Source organism: Callospermophilus lateralis, chromosome 2 (assembly GCF_048772815.1).
Source record: "Callospermophilus lateralis isolate mCalLat2 chromosome 2, mCalLat2.hap1, whole genome shotgun sequence".
In the NCBI taxonomy this organism is placed as follows: Eukaryota; Metazoa; Chordata; class Mammalia; order Rodentia; family Sciuridae; genus Callospermophilus; species Callospermophilus lateralis.
The window spans coordinates 27,138,376-27,154,757 of NC_135306.1; the positions used below are offsets into that span (position 1 = coordinate 27,138,376).

The 16,382-nt window shown below is 42.9% G+C and overlaps 1 long non-coding RNA gene across 5 annotated transcripts in view; it reads left to right on the forward strand.

Annotated features, from left to right (window-relative positions):
• Positions 1 to 6,994: 6,994 nt before the first annotated feature.
• LOC143392378 (uncharacterized) overlaps positions 6,995 to 16,382 on the forward strand; it is a 37,287-nt gene continuing 27,899 nt past the window's right edge. The window contains exons 1-2 of one of the 5 annotated variants that reach the window (XR_013090360.2): positions 6,995 to 7,114; positions 9,416 to 9,628. This is a non-coding gene — a long non-coding RNA (uncharacterized LOC143392378). Of the gene's footprint in view, positions 7,119 to 9,415; positions 9,629 to 16,382 lie in introns of all 5 variants that reach the window. The other 4 variants (XR_013090358.2, XR_013090357.2, XR_013090359.2 and 1 more) reach the window with 4 other exon arrangements.

Here is a 16,382-nt window from a genome sequence, read left to right on the forward strand (position 1 = left end):
AATTCTTGGTTGGCATCCATTGTCTTTCAGAGTTTGAAATACGATGTTCCAGGATCTTCTCGCTTTCAGCATCTGTGATGAAAAATCCGTTGTTAACCTTAGTGGCTTACCCCTGAATATAATCTACCTCCTTTCTCTTGTAGCTTTTATTATTTTCTCTTTGTTTTGTATATTGGATATCTTCATAACAATGTGTCTTGACGTTGGTCTACTGTGATTTTGTATGCTCGGTGTCCTGTATGCATCTACATTTTGTACATCCATTTCCTTTTTTATATCTGGAAAGTTTTCTATAATTATTTCATTCAATAGGTTGTTAATTCCCTTGGTTTGAACCTCTATACCTTCCTCTATCCTGATGACTCAAGTTTGGTTTTTTTATGTTATCCCATATCTCTTGGATGTTTTTCTCGTGATTTTTTACCAGCCTTCCTGAGTTGGCTAGACTCTTTTCAGGATGATATATTTTGTCTTCATTATCTGACATTCTGGCTTCTACTTGCTCCACTCTGTTAGTGATACTCTCATTTGAGTTTTTAATTTGGTTTATAGTTTACTTCATTTCTAGAATTATTGTTTGATTTTTTTTATAATCTCTATCTCCTGATAAAGATGCTTATTTGCTTCATTTATTTGCTTGTGTAATTCATTTTCAATGTCTTCTTTCATTGTTTGAATTTGCTGTCTCATATCCTCTTTAAGATTCCATTCCCTCTGTCTAAGTTATTCCTTGAGTTCTTTATTTGGCCATTTTTCTGATGCCTCTAGGTCCTCCTGTATATTTAGGCTGTCCTGCATTGTTTGTACTCTTTTTCTTTCTTGCTTTTTCATGCTGCTCATGTTACTTCTTGCTCTGTTTGACTGCTGAGTTACTGTTTACTCCTATAAATTTATTTGGTTTTGTGTGTCTCTGGGATGTCTCTTTTGTGATGGGAGACTATGACTAGAGATGATGAGTTTTGTTGCACTTTAGTGCAGATTTATTCATTTCCTGAACTGTGTATGGATTCTGATGGCATATAGTGGTCTGCGGTTTGGTCTTGGGACTTATATTTAGGTCGAATGATGTGATGGTATTGAGGTTGGTATCTCTTGGCAACCTTGGAAGGTTGCTCTACTGACAAGGGATATTAACAGGAGAATGATCTGGAGTATTTGGGGGAAGCTAGGGTCTTGGTAGCACTATATAACGTCTCGGAACATTGACCTATACATATTTAGTAAAGTACACATAAACAGCGTCTTGTTGCTTGGGAGGAAAGGTATTAGAAGGGAAGGGAAGAAGTCACTAAAGAGAATGAGAGTAAACAGATAGAATTCAAGGAAAGGGGATTAAGGAAATTGAAAAGAAATAAAAAGACAAAAGAAAAAAAATAGAAAATAAAAAAAGAAAAAATTAAAAAAATAATAAAACATAAAAATAAGAAATAAGAAAATAAGGAAAAAAATTTAAAAATTAAAAAATAAAAAAAAATTAAAAAATAAAAATTTTAAAAATGCAGTCTTAGAAATCGATTAACTTCTCTTCCAGTAGGTGGAGCTGTGCCCACCGGGCCAAGCTTCTCCTCTCAATACGCGGGAACCAATCACTGTGCAGCAGCTCCTCCTCCCCGACTGGGCGGGTCTCCAATCCTGAGTGCCTAGGGCCTTTTCTTGTGTCTAGTCACTTCCCCACTTTTCCTCCAGCCAGGCCCCGCTCACAGGTGACGCTCACCACAATACTGGCTACACGCCAGGTCTGCTGCTCCCGGGAACCCTATTTTCTTGAACGACTGGGCACACTCTCTCTGCTTGCCAGTCCTTCAGCCCATAAGGTAGTGGAGCTTGGGGCTGAGAGCCCTCAGCGTATTTTGCCTGCCCTCTGGTAGCCATGCCCCCAGGAGCTGGTGCAAGAGACCTCAGTTGTCTGCGCTTGTGGGAGCGGTAGCTGGGGGTCCCATGCCGCGAGTCCCGCACCACTCCTGAATCCCTCGGTCTGACTATCGCGCTCATGGGAGAGCTGGGAGGGGCCCTTGAGGTTTCCCCAATGTGTGTAGAAGGGGGGCTAGGGGGTTACACACCTGCTGCCGCTGGTTTCAATGAAGTTATCTCCTCCACCGCATTCTGGTCAGTTCTCTGCCATGGTGATATCCCATACGAATGGCGACAGTTTGTTCCCTTTGCAGGGTGACGGAAGCAACGGGTGGGTCCTGACCGGTTCTCCCAAGCCCCGTCTCAATCCTGTGGCCACTGCCTATGAAGGCTTGGTTGGTATTAACCTCCGCAGGATCCGGAGGGACCGGGACCGACAAGCTGTTTCATCGGGATCGTTTAGCACTGAGTCACAGCGGTTTGTCTGAGAGACGCAGGCAAATAAGAGCCTGAATTCAGCCACTCCGGCTCAGTGTGTGTTCTGAGAGGAGCAGACTATTCACCCCAGATCCACGTCAGCTCAGCATTGCCTAGTAATCCTGAGCAAACAGCATTTAGATGGTTTAAGATTCCCTATGCCCGCGCAGCTGAAGAGGTCAGAGACTTGATACCACTGTGCCCGCCGCCATGTTCTCTGGAAGATTTTAAATACAACCATCTATAGCTAGGTTCCTTCTTCACCAATTGTCAGTCACCTTCTTGGATCTCCAATCTCTGCCTGACATCTCCCTCCCTGGGAGGTGCCTGGTTCTGTGCTTAACATCCCTCCATTAAGGACTTAGAACTGGGTGACATGCTCAGAATCAGTCCTAATAACTGGGCTTCTACATTGTCTCTGCGTTTCCTTTGCTATGAATCCAATTCTTTTTTTTTAATCTAACACACTCCTTTTCTCAATATCACATAGCCCAGAGAAATCTTTTCTAGCCCTCCTTCCCAGAGATTATTAGATGGTGGTGGTGGATTCTTCTTCATAGAAGACCTTAAATTTAGACATTTGGTGTTATTTCCAATTGTGGTTATATACAAAGAGACAGAGGCTAAGAAGATGACATTCATTATCCAACTATAAACTCGTGTTCCATTGCACAAATTCTTATTATTCTAGCAACAATACACTATAAATTAATTTAAAAATAGATCTTAAAAAATATCTTGTTAATAATTGTGGCATGCTGAATTTTATTTTGATGTTGAAAGATTTGATTTGTTTAATGTAAATGTTTATCCTAACTTTGGTGCCTACCTGGCTTGGCTCAGCCTGCAGAACTCATCTATCCCTTGGTCACTGTGCTTTATTTCCAGGTTTAAGGTAGAAATCTTGGACTGGGCCTCAGTGCACAGACCAGAACTACAATAACTTGCACAATTGGGCCAGACTTAATTCTAGAATTAGAACAGTCGCTCTGGAAAGTTCTTTTGGGTTGTCAGTGGTCCCTTTCCTGGATTCTGAGTAGTGATACTAGGTTGGAGTATCTATACCTGACCATTGGCCACCTGGTGAGAACTGTGTTGAGCAAAATTGTCCACTTCTTGAATTTTGTTCAAGACTACTGTTTTCAGACAGATTCTGGACTTCCTGGCGGTCCCTCTGGAGTAAGCCCTGGCATATTTGAGCTAATTTCCTTAGTCTCTTCTCAATGGTGATGTGCATATATTTCATCAAGCCCAATGCTTTAATTATTTATTGCTGCACAACAATTATCCCTAAGCTAATCAGCTTGAAACAACAAGCATTTATTATTATATACATTTTCTGTGGGTCAAGCATGTGGGAGAGGTTTAGCTGAGTGATCCTGGCTAAGATCTCTCCTGAGGTTGCTGTTGAGCTATTGGTCTGGATTGTAGTCATGTCAAGGCTGGATGTGGTCCAGAGAATTTATTTCTCAGCTCACTCACCTGGCTTTTGGAGGCCTCAGTTTCTCACTGGCTGTTGGCTGGAGTTTCTCTGGATTTCTCATTATGTGGGCTTCTCCACAGACCAGCTTACAACACAGTGGCTGGCTTCGCTGAAAGTGAGTGATATGAGAGAGCCCAGGTTGGAATCCACAGTCTTTTATGACCTAATCTCAGAAGTGCTATATTATCAGTTTTGTCAAGTGCTATTGGTCCCACAGGCCAACTCTGGAACACGGTGGGAGTGGACTACACAAGGGTATGAATACCAGCAGAAGGGGATGATTGGTGTTCAACTTGGAGGCTGGCTGTCGCCCCCAGAGTTCCCCTACTCAAAAACCCATGTCTCTAAACTTCTGCTATGATAAAGGCAATGACTTAATTGAGGGACTTGCTTTCTAGGGAGCTCCTAGTAGGACCTGCATGGGTATTGTTCTAAAAACTTTGCATGCATAATTCAGTGAAACTTAACTCATGAGGTTAGCCCAAGCGTTATTCTTTTTTTTTTTTTTTTTTTGTGATTTAAGAAACGGAAACAAAGTAGTTAGCAATCATTACTCCATATTATGTGTCAGAATAAAAGAGAGGTTACTCAAGACTCCTCATTTTTCTTCATTTTGTTAACTTTTCATTTGGAAATGGAGGGCTTGGGTTTGCATGCCTTTCATGGTCAGCTAGGGAGTCACTTCCTTAAGGAACTCAGGGCTCTGACCTTCAAAGGACCCTGGAGAGAAGAGCCTGAACCTGAACCCAGCTCCTGGGCCTGCTGCCACGTTCTCTGCTGGCACTTTGGGAATCCAGCAGCGGCCAGTCTGGGCCAGGGGAAGGGACGGGCTCTAGTTTTCAGAACGTAAAACTGTTTGTAGCTCACTGAACCTTGGGACAGCAGGGAAGACACAGAGCCATAGCCCAGTGGGATGGTCCAGGACTTCCACCATCTTCCCCACCCGTCTTCCCAAGTTATTTTCCATCTCTCACACCCAGAAACAACAAATGACTCAGGGTTAATGAACACATTGTTATTTTCTTCGCCTTTCTGCCCTTGTTTTCCAGTTCCCTGTGCCTCCTCCCACCCCTCTCCGCCTACTGACCCCCACTGACTTCAGGATCCAGCTGTCATTTACTCAGTGAGATATCTTTCTCTAGGTCCTGGCACCTCAATGTGCTTGGAGCCCTTGTGCTGAGACTCACTTTGAGGCCCTGTTAAACTGCAGACTTGGATTCAGTGGTCTGAGATGGGGGCCTGAGTTCTTACATTTCTAACAACCTCCGGGGCGATATGGATCCTCTTGATCTGTGGACCATACTTTGAGTAGAAAACTCTAGATGCCATCTTTCTTTTGCTCCTTGTTGGAAAGTTAAGTCTGTAAAAGGCTCATGAGATGTCTCGTACCGACTCTAGCTGATTTGATACTTGGCAGTGGTTAGATTCTTGTGGTAGATATGAAGATGGCCAGCTTTCCAGTTTGCCTGATGTTATTGAGCTTCCGGGGACATGGGACCTTCAGTGCTAAAACTGGAAAAGTCCTGGGGACCCTACCTCTGGTGTACGTCCCCTTCCTTATAACCTTTGTATCGAGTAATGTCCTGACAAAATTCTGCTCAAGTTATGAATGAGCCAGCAGGTTCTTAAGGACAACAGGACAGTCCTCCAGCTGGTTCTTGAGACTTTGGGGAAGACCCCTTCTCTGTCTTAGGCATAAATAACCAAGCATGATAAATTCTCTCTAAAGTGAACACAGGTAATTATGAGCACAGGACCAACCAACCTTGAAGTAAATTCAGATGACAGCCTCTAAGGAGAGAGACACAGGACCAAGGGAACACTAGACCTTGGGCACTGCACCAAAAATATTAGACTGCTTATTGAATGTATATACTGCATGCAGACACAAACAAGGGGCCTGGTTCTGAGACAGAGCAGGGAGGGAAAGCCCTGATTCCTTTCCTATCTACACAAGCTGCCTTCAAAAATTGTTTCCACCATTGACTTGGTTCAGGAATGATATCCCCCTAAGCTTTCCAGTGCCCCCCACATGCACAATATGCCTGACCTTGACTGATATATGTTGAGGAGAGTCTCCATCATCTTTTGTGTATGGGGCACATCAAGACTCAATGTGCTTGAGCAGGTCACCACATCAAGTGCAAATCCTAGTGCCCAAAGCAAGAAGTGACAAGATGTGTGCAAAAGTCCTGGGGCCATGTGCAACAGCTACTGTGCATCTGCACCAGACTGCTTTTTTGTCTTTTTATGCTTTACTCCTCACTTCCTTGGAGAACCAGTCTGGGGATCACTCACCCATGCAGTGTTTCTCTTATGCTTGAGCATAAACCCTAGCAGAGCCCTGTTCAGATGGTATTGCTTGCTTGCATTTTTTGGATTCTATTTCAAATTGGGCAAAAGCACCCAGGGCTGAGCTGGTAACACTAAGAGTGGTATAACTGCAAGACTGGTAACACTTCTGCATCCAGGGAGGAGCCCCAAGGGTTTTAAATCAGAGTTCTTGTCTCAGGAGTGTTGGGTTCAGCCAGAGAATCAGACTCTGTGCCTTTCTCAGACTTAATTAGATTCAGGATTTGTTGGTCTTTGTGATATTTTGCTTGGAGGATGGGTAGAAGTTCATCTCCATAAGTGACCACAACTCAAAGATATTTCATTCCCAGTTGCAAAGTATCCCAGATGAAATAAATACTCTTTATCTTCCCCTTGTTCTTGTTCAACAGCAAGAAGAAAAAAGAGGCCTGGAATTGGTTTTCTTTGGACTCTGAGAAGCTCACAAAACAAGACTTCTCCTAGGGGTCAGAGAAGCCAAATCACAAGGGGCCCTGGGGCTGTGCTGAAACAGTGGAAGGGTTCCCCCCTCCCCTTAGGAAGAGGAAGGGTCTCTGACAGAACCTCAGCCTTTAAAAAAAAAAAAATTCTATTTATTTTTCTGAGAAATCAACAAAACAAAACAGCCACCACCCCCTCCAAAGAAGGCTTTCCTTGCTTCTAGGTCTTTCAGAAGAAGCCTGGGAGGGAACTAGATGCTGGGCTGCTAGGATATAAAGACTTTTCACAGCAAGGCTGGCATTAGTAGAGCTCCAGGCCTCCCTGTGGATTTGTAAGCCAACCTCTGACACCCATTCAGCCAAACAACTTCACCTTTCACCTACTTTCTTTGTTTTCCAGCTGTTGGGTGCGTGCTTTGTGTGCACAAGTGAGCAACCCTTGATGATTTTGTTTGCTTACACCATTTCTTCCTCTATGTTGAGGAAGAACAGAGGTGTTCCGTGAGGCCCTGGAAGTCAAGGGAGCAGGGACGTGAGTATGTCCCGTTGGAAAGGACCCTGAGGAAATGTAGAGATCGTGGCTTAGTGTCAGATGACAGCTCTGGCCTCATCCAAAAAAAAAAAATCCTTTTATTTCATGGATGAGAAAGCAGAGATCTAGAGGGGATATAGCTTGCTCCAGGCTGGCAAATGAGTGATTGGATCTGAAATGGGAATTTTTTTTTAATTAAATGCTCTCAATTAAAATTTAGGTTCTCAGGGTTGAAAGAGATCTTAACAATTATGCATCCAACCTCAAGCAGATGCTTGAATTCTAGTCTCTATGCCCTCTTAAAGTGGCCATGTGGCCACTGCTGAACTCACTGGGGGACAGGAGATCACGACTGTCCTATGGAATGGGGCTTTGTTCCATAAATTCCAGGGGTGTAGGACATTTGGACCAGGATCGTGTTTTCAGCTCTTTGTTTTTGAATATATTTATTTCAATTAGAATTTATACAATTCTAAAATTAATGAATTTTCATTGAAAAGGCATTTCACTTAGGTTTGATCAATTAATTATAGAACATCTAGAAATCTTCGATATCTACAAAGAATGCAAACTTTCCTAAACCTAAGCCCCTTATTTGGGGCTGAATATCTTGTGAACTCTAATTGTCTCACAGATCAAATATAGGAAAATGTTTATTTGAGCTATGGGTTAGAATTGTAAAAAAGGTAAGTGTATAGGCTGGGGTTGTGGCTCAGTGGTAGGGCACTCGCCTGTCGTGTGAGGCACTGAGTGCAATTCTCAGCATCACATATAAATAATTAATGAATCAAATAAATGTTTATCGGCAACTAAAAAAATTTTTCAAGAAAAGATAAATGTGATTTTAATTTTTACGAATCAAATAATATTTTAATTATAACAGGAGGAATTCATTAGCTCAAAAGCAACAAATGGAAAATAGATTGCTAAATATGAAAGAAAGAATTTTATAAGACAAATAATTTTTGGTCTATTACAAATCATTATAGGATGATATAAACAAACGTCTTAATGCTTATTTTGTGTGTGAATTTTGGGGGCAAATCTTTCTTTTTTTTTTTTTTTTTTACATTTGCTTGTCTATATTTTCAAAAATTTGTATTGAACACATTCAACTTTTAAAATAACACTACTAAAGATAAAAAGCACTCCTAAACCAAAAACGAGACCTTTAAGAAAGTGAAGAATAGTTTTGGCAGTGGGAATATGGGGATAAGCATTATATTTTCTCATATCTTTGGTGTAAATCAGGGATATCTTCTTTTTCTTGTCTTCTGTGAAAAAGACATAGTTAAAATATCATTTTTTGCATGACATTTCTTTGAACAAAAACCTACCGTGATGTATTCATGCATATTAAGACTAACCTCCTCGCTTGATTATTAAGACCCTGTGTAATCTGACTTTATTTTCCTCTCAGATTTATCTAATGCTGGTCCCTTTCTGAGAACACTGTACTCTAGCTTGGCTTATTTCTTGTTTGTAGTGCTCTTGTCCCCTAAGCTCTTTGATGTTTCAATGCCTTTGTCTCTCTCTATATTTTTTCCAGGTTGAAATATCTTTCTGTTGCTCCAAATTCAGGCAATTTGTTTTCCATACTCATTCCCCTCCTTTCTGGCCTTCTATGAACATTCTGGTCTATACCATCCCATTTTAACATTAAGTGATTCACTGTGCTTGTGTGGGGTTTGGCCCTAGATACTGAATGATCAAGGCAAACTTAGGTTGCAGGCTGGAGGGTTTGAATACCTCTCATGCTGACAGAGAAGAAACAGCCAGGAATGAAGCAGTGGGCTCAAGTCCAGGGAGATGGACCAAGCAGACGTGGGTTGGAGGGACAGGGCAAATGAGAACTAGATAGAATCTAAAGCAGGCAGGGTGCGGTGAGGTGTGGGCAAACACAGGGAGGTGTGGCTGTTGGATGGACTTGTGTGTTCCCCTGGGCTAGGGGCTGACGGTCACTGTACACTGGAACCCCAACTGTGAGCAAAGCAAGGACATTCCCAAGAACTCTTACTTTTTCCCATGCCACTGTACAGTCAGAGTCACTAGGCGTACAGGAGGATTCAGACACTGTTTACAACCAAGTAAAAGAAACTGAAGCTGGAAGCAGAACAGGAAAAATACATCGATTTCCCTGCCTATTGGATCCAGGGAACAATGAACTGCCAAATTGCAGGTGACATGATTGCAAGTTGGCCTCAGGAACAACTGGATCCCCAGACTTGTATGCTGCCAAGGCTCTTTTTCACCTCACTAATCTCTGCTTGATATCTTCATTTGCATCTTCTCCCACTGTAGACAGTCTTCCTTCCTGTGGCTGTATATGCAGCTACTCAAAGTTCCTGAAGCTTACATCATTCAACTTCTACCACCAAAAAGACTGAACCTCTAATTCCAGAAGGGAGAAACCCAAGCAAGAGCCCTGATTGGCCCATGTTGGTTAAGTGCTGGATCAAGCATGGCAGGGATGACAAGGCCACAAAAACACCCAGTCACAGGAACGGGGTTGGGGTGAGTAATTCTTAGGTGGAGGGAATTCTGGGTCAACAGTCCCATGATTGTTCAATATGGTGGCCCAGCAGCAACTGTGTCCACGGTAATGCTCATCACAGGCATATCAATCTATACGTTAAAAACCAGAAAAGAACTGTAGCCTAGTGCACCGCCCTCCCTGTTGTCAGACAAAGAGTCTTTTTAAAATGAGAGTTGTTCCTGAGGACTTGACAATTGTTGGAATAGCCTGTGACTCTGAACACTGTCATTTTTTTCGGCTACATTAACCCTAGGACCTCCAGCTCCATTCAGACGTCCAACAACCTTGACATTTCTCTGCTCTGCCGAGAACTGCTGATGACTTGCACTGTTACCATGGCCTTAGTGACTACAGAGTGGCTTCATTTCCCAGGGGGAGAAAGGTGAAGTCACCAGTGCCAGCACAGGTTCCCAGCAACCTAACGCTGTGCTTGGAATGTTTATGGGGAGAAATTTAAGAAAAGGAGTCTGACACTATTTTAGAGGAAGGCCCTGAGCTCATCCTGGGAAGGTCAGTTGGCTGGGGAGGAGGGCAGGAGGAGCTTGGGCATCAAGTGCCCAGCACCGCCCAGGTCTTCCCCCGCACTAGGGGGCGCTAATGATAGTAATTTGCAAGATCACAAAGTAGAGGGAGAATTGGCTTTTAGGAAATAAGAGGAAGTTAAAAAACTGTGAGGTACGGATGGTAGTGTGACAAAGACCTGAAAAAATATGTCTTGATCCCTTGCTCCATTTCTGTTTGCACCATCTTCTGCCAGGTGATCTGCCAGGTGACCTGAACTTCCTCAGGGCATCCCTCTCTTTCTACCAGCTGCTTGGCCTTTCGTCAGGATATGTGCTTTGGCATCTCTCTTCTGCGCATTGATGTTTGTTGGCTCCTTGAATTGTCCTTTGAGCCTTTTCTGTTACCTAAACCATAAGGTAGTTCATCCAGATGATGCCAAGCAGCCCAAGCTCCACATCCCTCCCTCACACCTGACTCCAAACGTATAGGTCAGCTGCCTTCGGAGTGGAGCTGTTTTCTCCATGAACCCTAATGGTCTCTACAGATCCTAATCTGGACCGTATTGGCATTGCCTGTTTAATCCCCTCTAGACAGAGTGTAGTCCATTTATTTCCTAACCTGAAGCATCAAGCAGAGAACCTGGCACAGAGAAGGCTCAGACACATTTGTCAGGGGGTTGGGGGACATTCTCTGTTGAGTGACTGGGGCCCGAGTCCTGCTTTCCTCTGCTCACCCCTTGGGTTGGGATACAACTGGATCTCCGCGTTCTTTTCTGTCCTTCTTTTCCATCTGCCTTCCTTTCTTCCCCTACCAGATGAGTAGGTGGTTAAGGGCATGGATCCTAAAATCAGCCTGACTTAAAGTCCTGACTTCTCTACTTACTAGCTGTGTGATTATTGTAAGTTATTTTACTGTTCTGTGTCTCACTTCCTCATCTGTCAAATGGGAATAACAGTAGGACCAATCTTTCCTTAGATGTGAGTGTGTGTGCAGTGCTGGCATTCTAGAGGACTTTGACGAGGTTCTTGTTCTCCACCTTCACTCTTTACTCCAGCAAGCGTCCTCTGACTTTGTTCCCTCTTGCATTCCTGAGCTAACCCCTGACCTGCCCTCTCCTTGCACTCAGTGTTTAGTCCTCAATGTCATCCTCTGGCACTCAGCCAAAGAATTGCAAATAACATATTTCTAACTGGTAACTCAACTGTAGCCCAGAAACTCCCAGCCTCATGATCTGTGAGAATCACCTTGCTTGCTTCTGGTTCTTTCCTCAGGCCCAGTCTTAACCCAAACCTTTCCCTTTTAATAGGGTGGCTGTAAAGGAGCAAGGTTCATCTGCTTTGCTAGACCAAGCAAACGTTTTCTGTAAAGACCCAGAGATAAATATTTTAGGATTTGCCAGCTACACAGGGACTTCTTCTCCTTCTCCTTCTCCTCCTTCTCCTTCTTCTGGGACACTCGACCACTGAGCCACATCCCCAGCCCTATTTTGTATTTTATTTAGAGACAGGCTCTCACTGAGTTGCTTAGCACCTTGCCATTGCTGAGGCTGGCTTTGAACTCAAGATTCTCCTGTCTCAGCCTCCTGAGCTGCTAGGGTCAGAGGCATGTGCCACCGTACCTGGCTCTGTCATCCCCTCTTGCTTCTTCTTTCCCTCTTTCTTCTTTATTCATCTTTACAAGCCTTTAAATTTGTAAAAACCATCCTTAACTTGAGGGTTGAACTAAAAGAGGTCAGGTGCTACATTTGGTACTCAGGCCATAATTTGTGGAAACCTGTATTAGGTCATAAGTTCCAGGAAGGCAGAAATGAGTCTTTTGTCATCTGTGTTCTAGCTGCTAGGCTGGCCAGGATAGATCTTCTCTTAGTACTTGTTGAATGAGTGAATGGATAAAAGGATTCAATCAGTCTCTGGATTACCAATTTAAAAGACAGAATCCCTATGTAGATTCTGTAGTGAACTGAAGACTCCTAGCGAAGGATTCTATAAATCTTGTTCTGCTTTATCTGTATTACTCAAGGGCACAGGATCTTTCCATGGGGTATACTTCACTATACTGAGTGCCTACCTCTAATTCCAGCCCGTTGTTTTAGCCAAGAACAGGATCTCCCCGCAGTCCCAGTTTTATAATTAACTCTGTCAGGGATGTGTTGTTAAATGTTTAACAACCAGTTGCCCAACAAACAAGCCAATGATCCCTGATTTATAGCATTTTCCTGTTTTCATGCTGTAAATATTTTTGCCATGGCCAATTTCAAGCTACAAACACGAAGCCACCACACTTGGGGTAGGGAGGAGACCTCTAAACCATGCCCTCTGCCCTCCTCACTCCTGCAGCCTCAGGGACCACACACCTCTTGGAGAAGCTTGAAAGAAATCTTGGTTCCCACTATTCCTGCCTCAGGACTGGGCTTTCTCAGTGTCGTGGTGCATGGGTACCATTATCTTGTTCTCTCAGATTTCCTGAATTTCAGCCTTTCCTGGCTTTGATCCCCAACCCCTGACTCTCATCTCACCCCTGGACTCCCTGGACCTTGCAGAACACAGATGGCCGTATGCTTCCTGACCCACCCTGGCTTCCTGGCTGTCAGATATCTGACATGCTTCTGAGCACAGAAAAGAATAGACACTCTGCCTCCTGCAGGGTCTTCTGTTTTCTAGGCTGGGACCTGCTTGGCCACCCCCTTCTAGTTCTCACAGCACACTTCTCTTGGCTGCCAAGACTTAACCCCTATCCTACTGACTGGGAACTTAGTTCCCAGCTCAGTTCCCCCTTTTCTGTCCGCTACTCCTATCTGATTAGAACCATCTGTCTGCTTAACCCAATACGTAATCTTTACGTTTATTGATTTTTCACAAAAAAATAATTACTGAGTACGTTTGTGTACCAGGTTGTGCGGGCACTGGGAACACATCAATGAATAAAACACATAAGGATTCCCTGCCCTTGGGGGAACTAAGAATGTGAAGACATGTACGTGAACAATAGGAATAGTAAATAAACAATATGCTATTCAGGAAGGTCATAAGCAGGATGAAAAAGAGTTTGTAGGGACAGAAGGTTGACCCTGCAGATAGGAGGCAAGTGGTCAGAGTGTCCTTATTGAGAATGTGTCCTGGGAACAGTCTTGAAAAGGTTTGATGAGTCCAGTAATTTGGTTCAAAGCATCAACACCTCCAACCAGCATCTGCTCAATATTCATACCTGGTCACACAGGTATGCAGCTTGACTTCTCCCAGAGAACTTCTAAGACTTTGTTCTTCCTACAGAGGAGCTTCTTCTAGTAAGAAGCAGAAAGTGCTGTGGCTCTGAGCTTGGTGTAGGAAACACAAGTTTAAACTTGTTTCTGTGGCCAGTTGGGGTGGCTACAGAGCCTGTGTTTTTCCCCAGATAGACAGTGGTTTTCTTGAGGGCAGAGGCTGAGTCTGTCTTGTTCCCCACTGTAGACTAATGTTTGCATCTTGCATAGTAATGAGTGGCACATGACAGGTACTCATAAATACAGCACTTGGTAAATGGATGAGTTCAAAGTTATGTCTTTGGTCAGCTTATTAGCCCCATTGTCCTGGAAACATTACTTAACATTACTGAATTATGTGTCCTCGAATTTAAAAATACACCATTATGGAATGATTTCTTGCTTAATAACTTGGTCCCATCAACTAAGTCCATACAGTGTCTGCTGTAACCTCTCATGGTGTAGGTATGTGTGTATGTGTGCGTGTGTGTGCGCGCCCGTGCACGAGAGCACACCCACGCTCACGCTGTGCAGATGGCAGGTGGGGTGGGGGCTGGAGGAACCTGGGGTAGAGGAGTGGGCTCAGGTATCAGAACTGAAAGGGTCTCTGGAGCACCAAGTCCAGAGCAGAGGCAGCTGTATTAACAGCGAGGGCTGGGAAATGGCATTGCAGCATCCAAATAATAATGCAGAGCAAGGAATAAATGGAACATTAGCTGAGATCAAGAGAATAGTTCATGGTTCACAAGCCAGTGCCTGACATTTCTCAGCTGAGACTCTTCTCTCTGGATGATGAACAAGATGTTTCTTTTCTCTGTTGAATGCTGAGCCAAGCTGAGATGTTTTCTTGAATTCTCTGGCCACCCTAGATGTCAGCTCTTGTCTAAATCTGCTGATGTAGCCTGGGCTTAGGAGGAGCAGCAACTGCCCAGAATTCCCTGGCTTTCTCAGCAGTCCTCAGTGTCTACTAAGCTGACTCTCTTGCCTCTTTGATTGCCTTCCATCTGGTCTCCTAGGTTTGCCTCTCATGAAGTCAGCAGTCTGCATGGGGAACCCCTGCAGTCTCTATGTGCATGGCAAGGGGTACACTTGCTAACTCCCTGGGAATACATCCATCACTTTCGTCAGCCACAGCAAGTGTAGACAGTCATTGAACACTGTTACACAGAAGGCAGCATCCTGACTGAATGGGCCCAAGAGGTAGAAGTCTTCTCTTTCCACCAGGTTCCTGGCTGGAAGCAGATGTTTTATGGAAGTCACTCAGCATCCAGAGAGTCAGCAACATTTGTTTGGACTCATTGCACGTCTGTCTCTGTGATAGGAAGACAGCATTTCAATGAAGAAAAGCTAATGATCTTCATCAGAATCTTTGATTATTTCCTGAGTATTGACTCCTAGAAGTGGGTTTATTTTTCCAAGGGGTAAGAACTCTGAAGGCTTTTGAATGACACATATTGCCATATTGCTTTCCAAAAAAGTTGTGCTGATACACATGCACACTCACTGCTGTTGATTTTGCCCAATTTGTCAAACCATTGCCATTACTAGATATAGTATTAAAAGTTTTTATAAATACAGGAGAGAGGCAAAAATGACATTTCTTTGATTAAATGTTTATTTTTTTATTAATGGGAAGGTTGATGATTTAAAAATATTTGTTGGTTTGCCATGGGGAGAATATATGGTGTCTTCTCCAAAGTGGGTCTGAAGGAATATTAATTAACTAGCTTGCTATTTGGGGGGATAGATTTTGTTATTTATTTTTAAGTTTCAGTACAGTGAAATTTGTGTTCATTGTATAGTGTTGTGCTTTTTGACATACACATAGAATTGTGTAACCACTGATAAAATCAGAATATAAGAGGTCCCTCAAATTCCCTCTTTGTAGTCAAACCCTCTGCCAACCTTTGGTCCCTGGTAACCACTGATGTAGTCTATGTCCTTATATTTTTGTATTTTCTAGAATGATATGTATTTTAATGGAAAAAGAAATTAAATCAAATTTATCAGTATTTTTCTTAAGTGTATTGTGCTTTTATTGTTGTACTGAAAACTCTTTTCCTAATCCAAGATCATAAATTTTCTCCCCCTCCCTTCCTCCCCCTTCCTCCTTCCCTTCCTCCCACCCCCCATCTCTTTTTCTCTTTCTTTCTTGTTACCAGGGATTGAACCCAGGGGCATTTAACCCTGAACCACATCCCCAGCCCTATTTTTTATTTTATTCAGAGAAAGGGCCTTGCTAAGTTGCTTAGGACCTCCAAAGTTGTTGAAGCTGGCTTTGAACTTGCAATCCTCCTGTCTCAGACTCCTGAGCTGCTGGGATTACAACTTGCATCACTGTACCTGGCTCTCCTGTTTTCTTCTAAAAATTTTCTAATTTTACTTTTTACTCTTAGGTCTATAATCCATTTTATTAAATTTTGTACAAGGTGTGAGTTGTAGGTCAAAATTCACATTTTTGTATGTGGGCATCCAATGTTCCAGAAACCTTTGCCAAAAAGTCTATCCTTATTCTATTTAATTGCCTTCGCACCTATGTCAAATAATCAATTGACCATATGTGTGCAGGTCTGTTTCTGGTCTCTTTATTCTGTTTCATTGACCTATTTATCTATCTTATACCAAATATTACATTTTCTTGAGTAAGTCCCTATATTTGCCTATTCCAGAATGACCTGTAAATGGTGTCATATAGTATATAAAATTTGAATCTAGCTTCTTTCACTTAGAATAATGAATGCTTTGGAAAGAATAATGAATACTTTGAAGATTTGTCTAAGTCATTATTCTGAATAATATTTTGTTCAGTTATACTGCTCACTACTATTTCATTGTATGGATGTACCAGAGTTTGTTTAACCACTCATTTCCTGTTCCTTATAAAAGTTGGTTTGGTTATTCTGTTCCTTTGCCTTTTTAAAAATCCGTTTGTAAATACCTATAAAAGTCACTCTACTGATTGGGATGTTTAGATTTTCATAAATCTACAG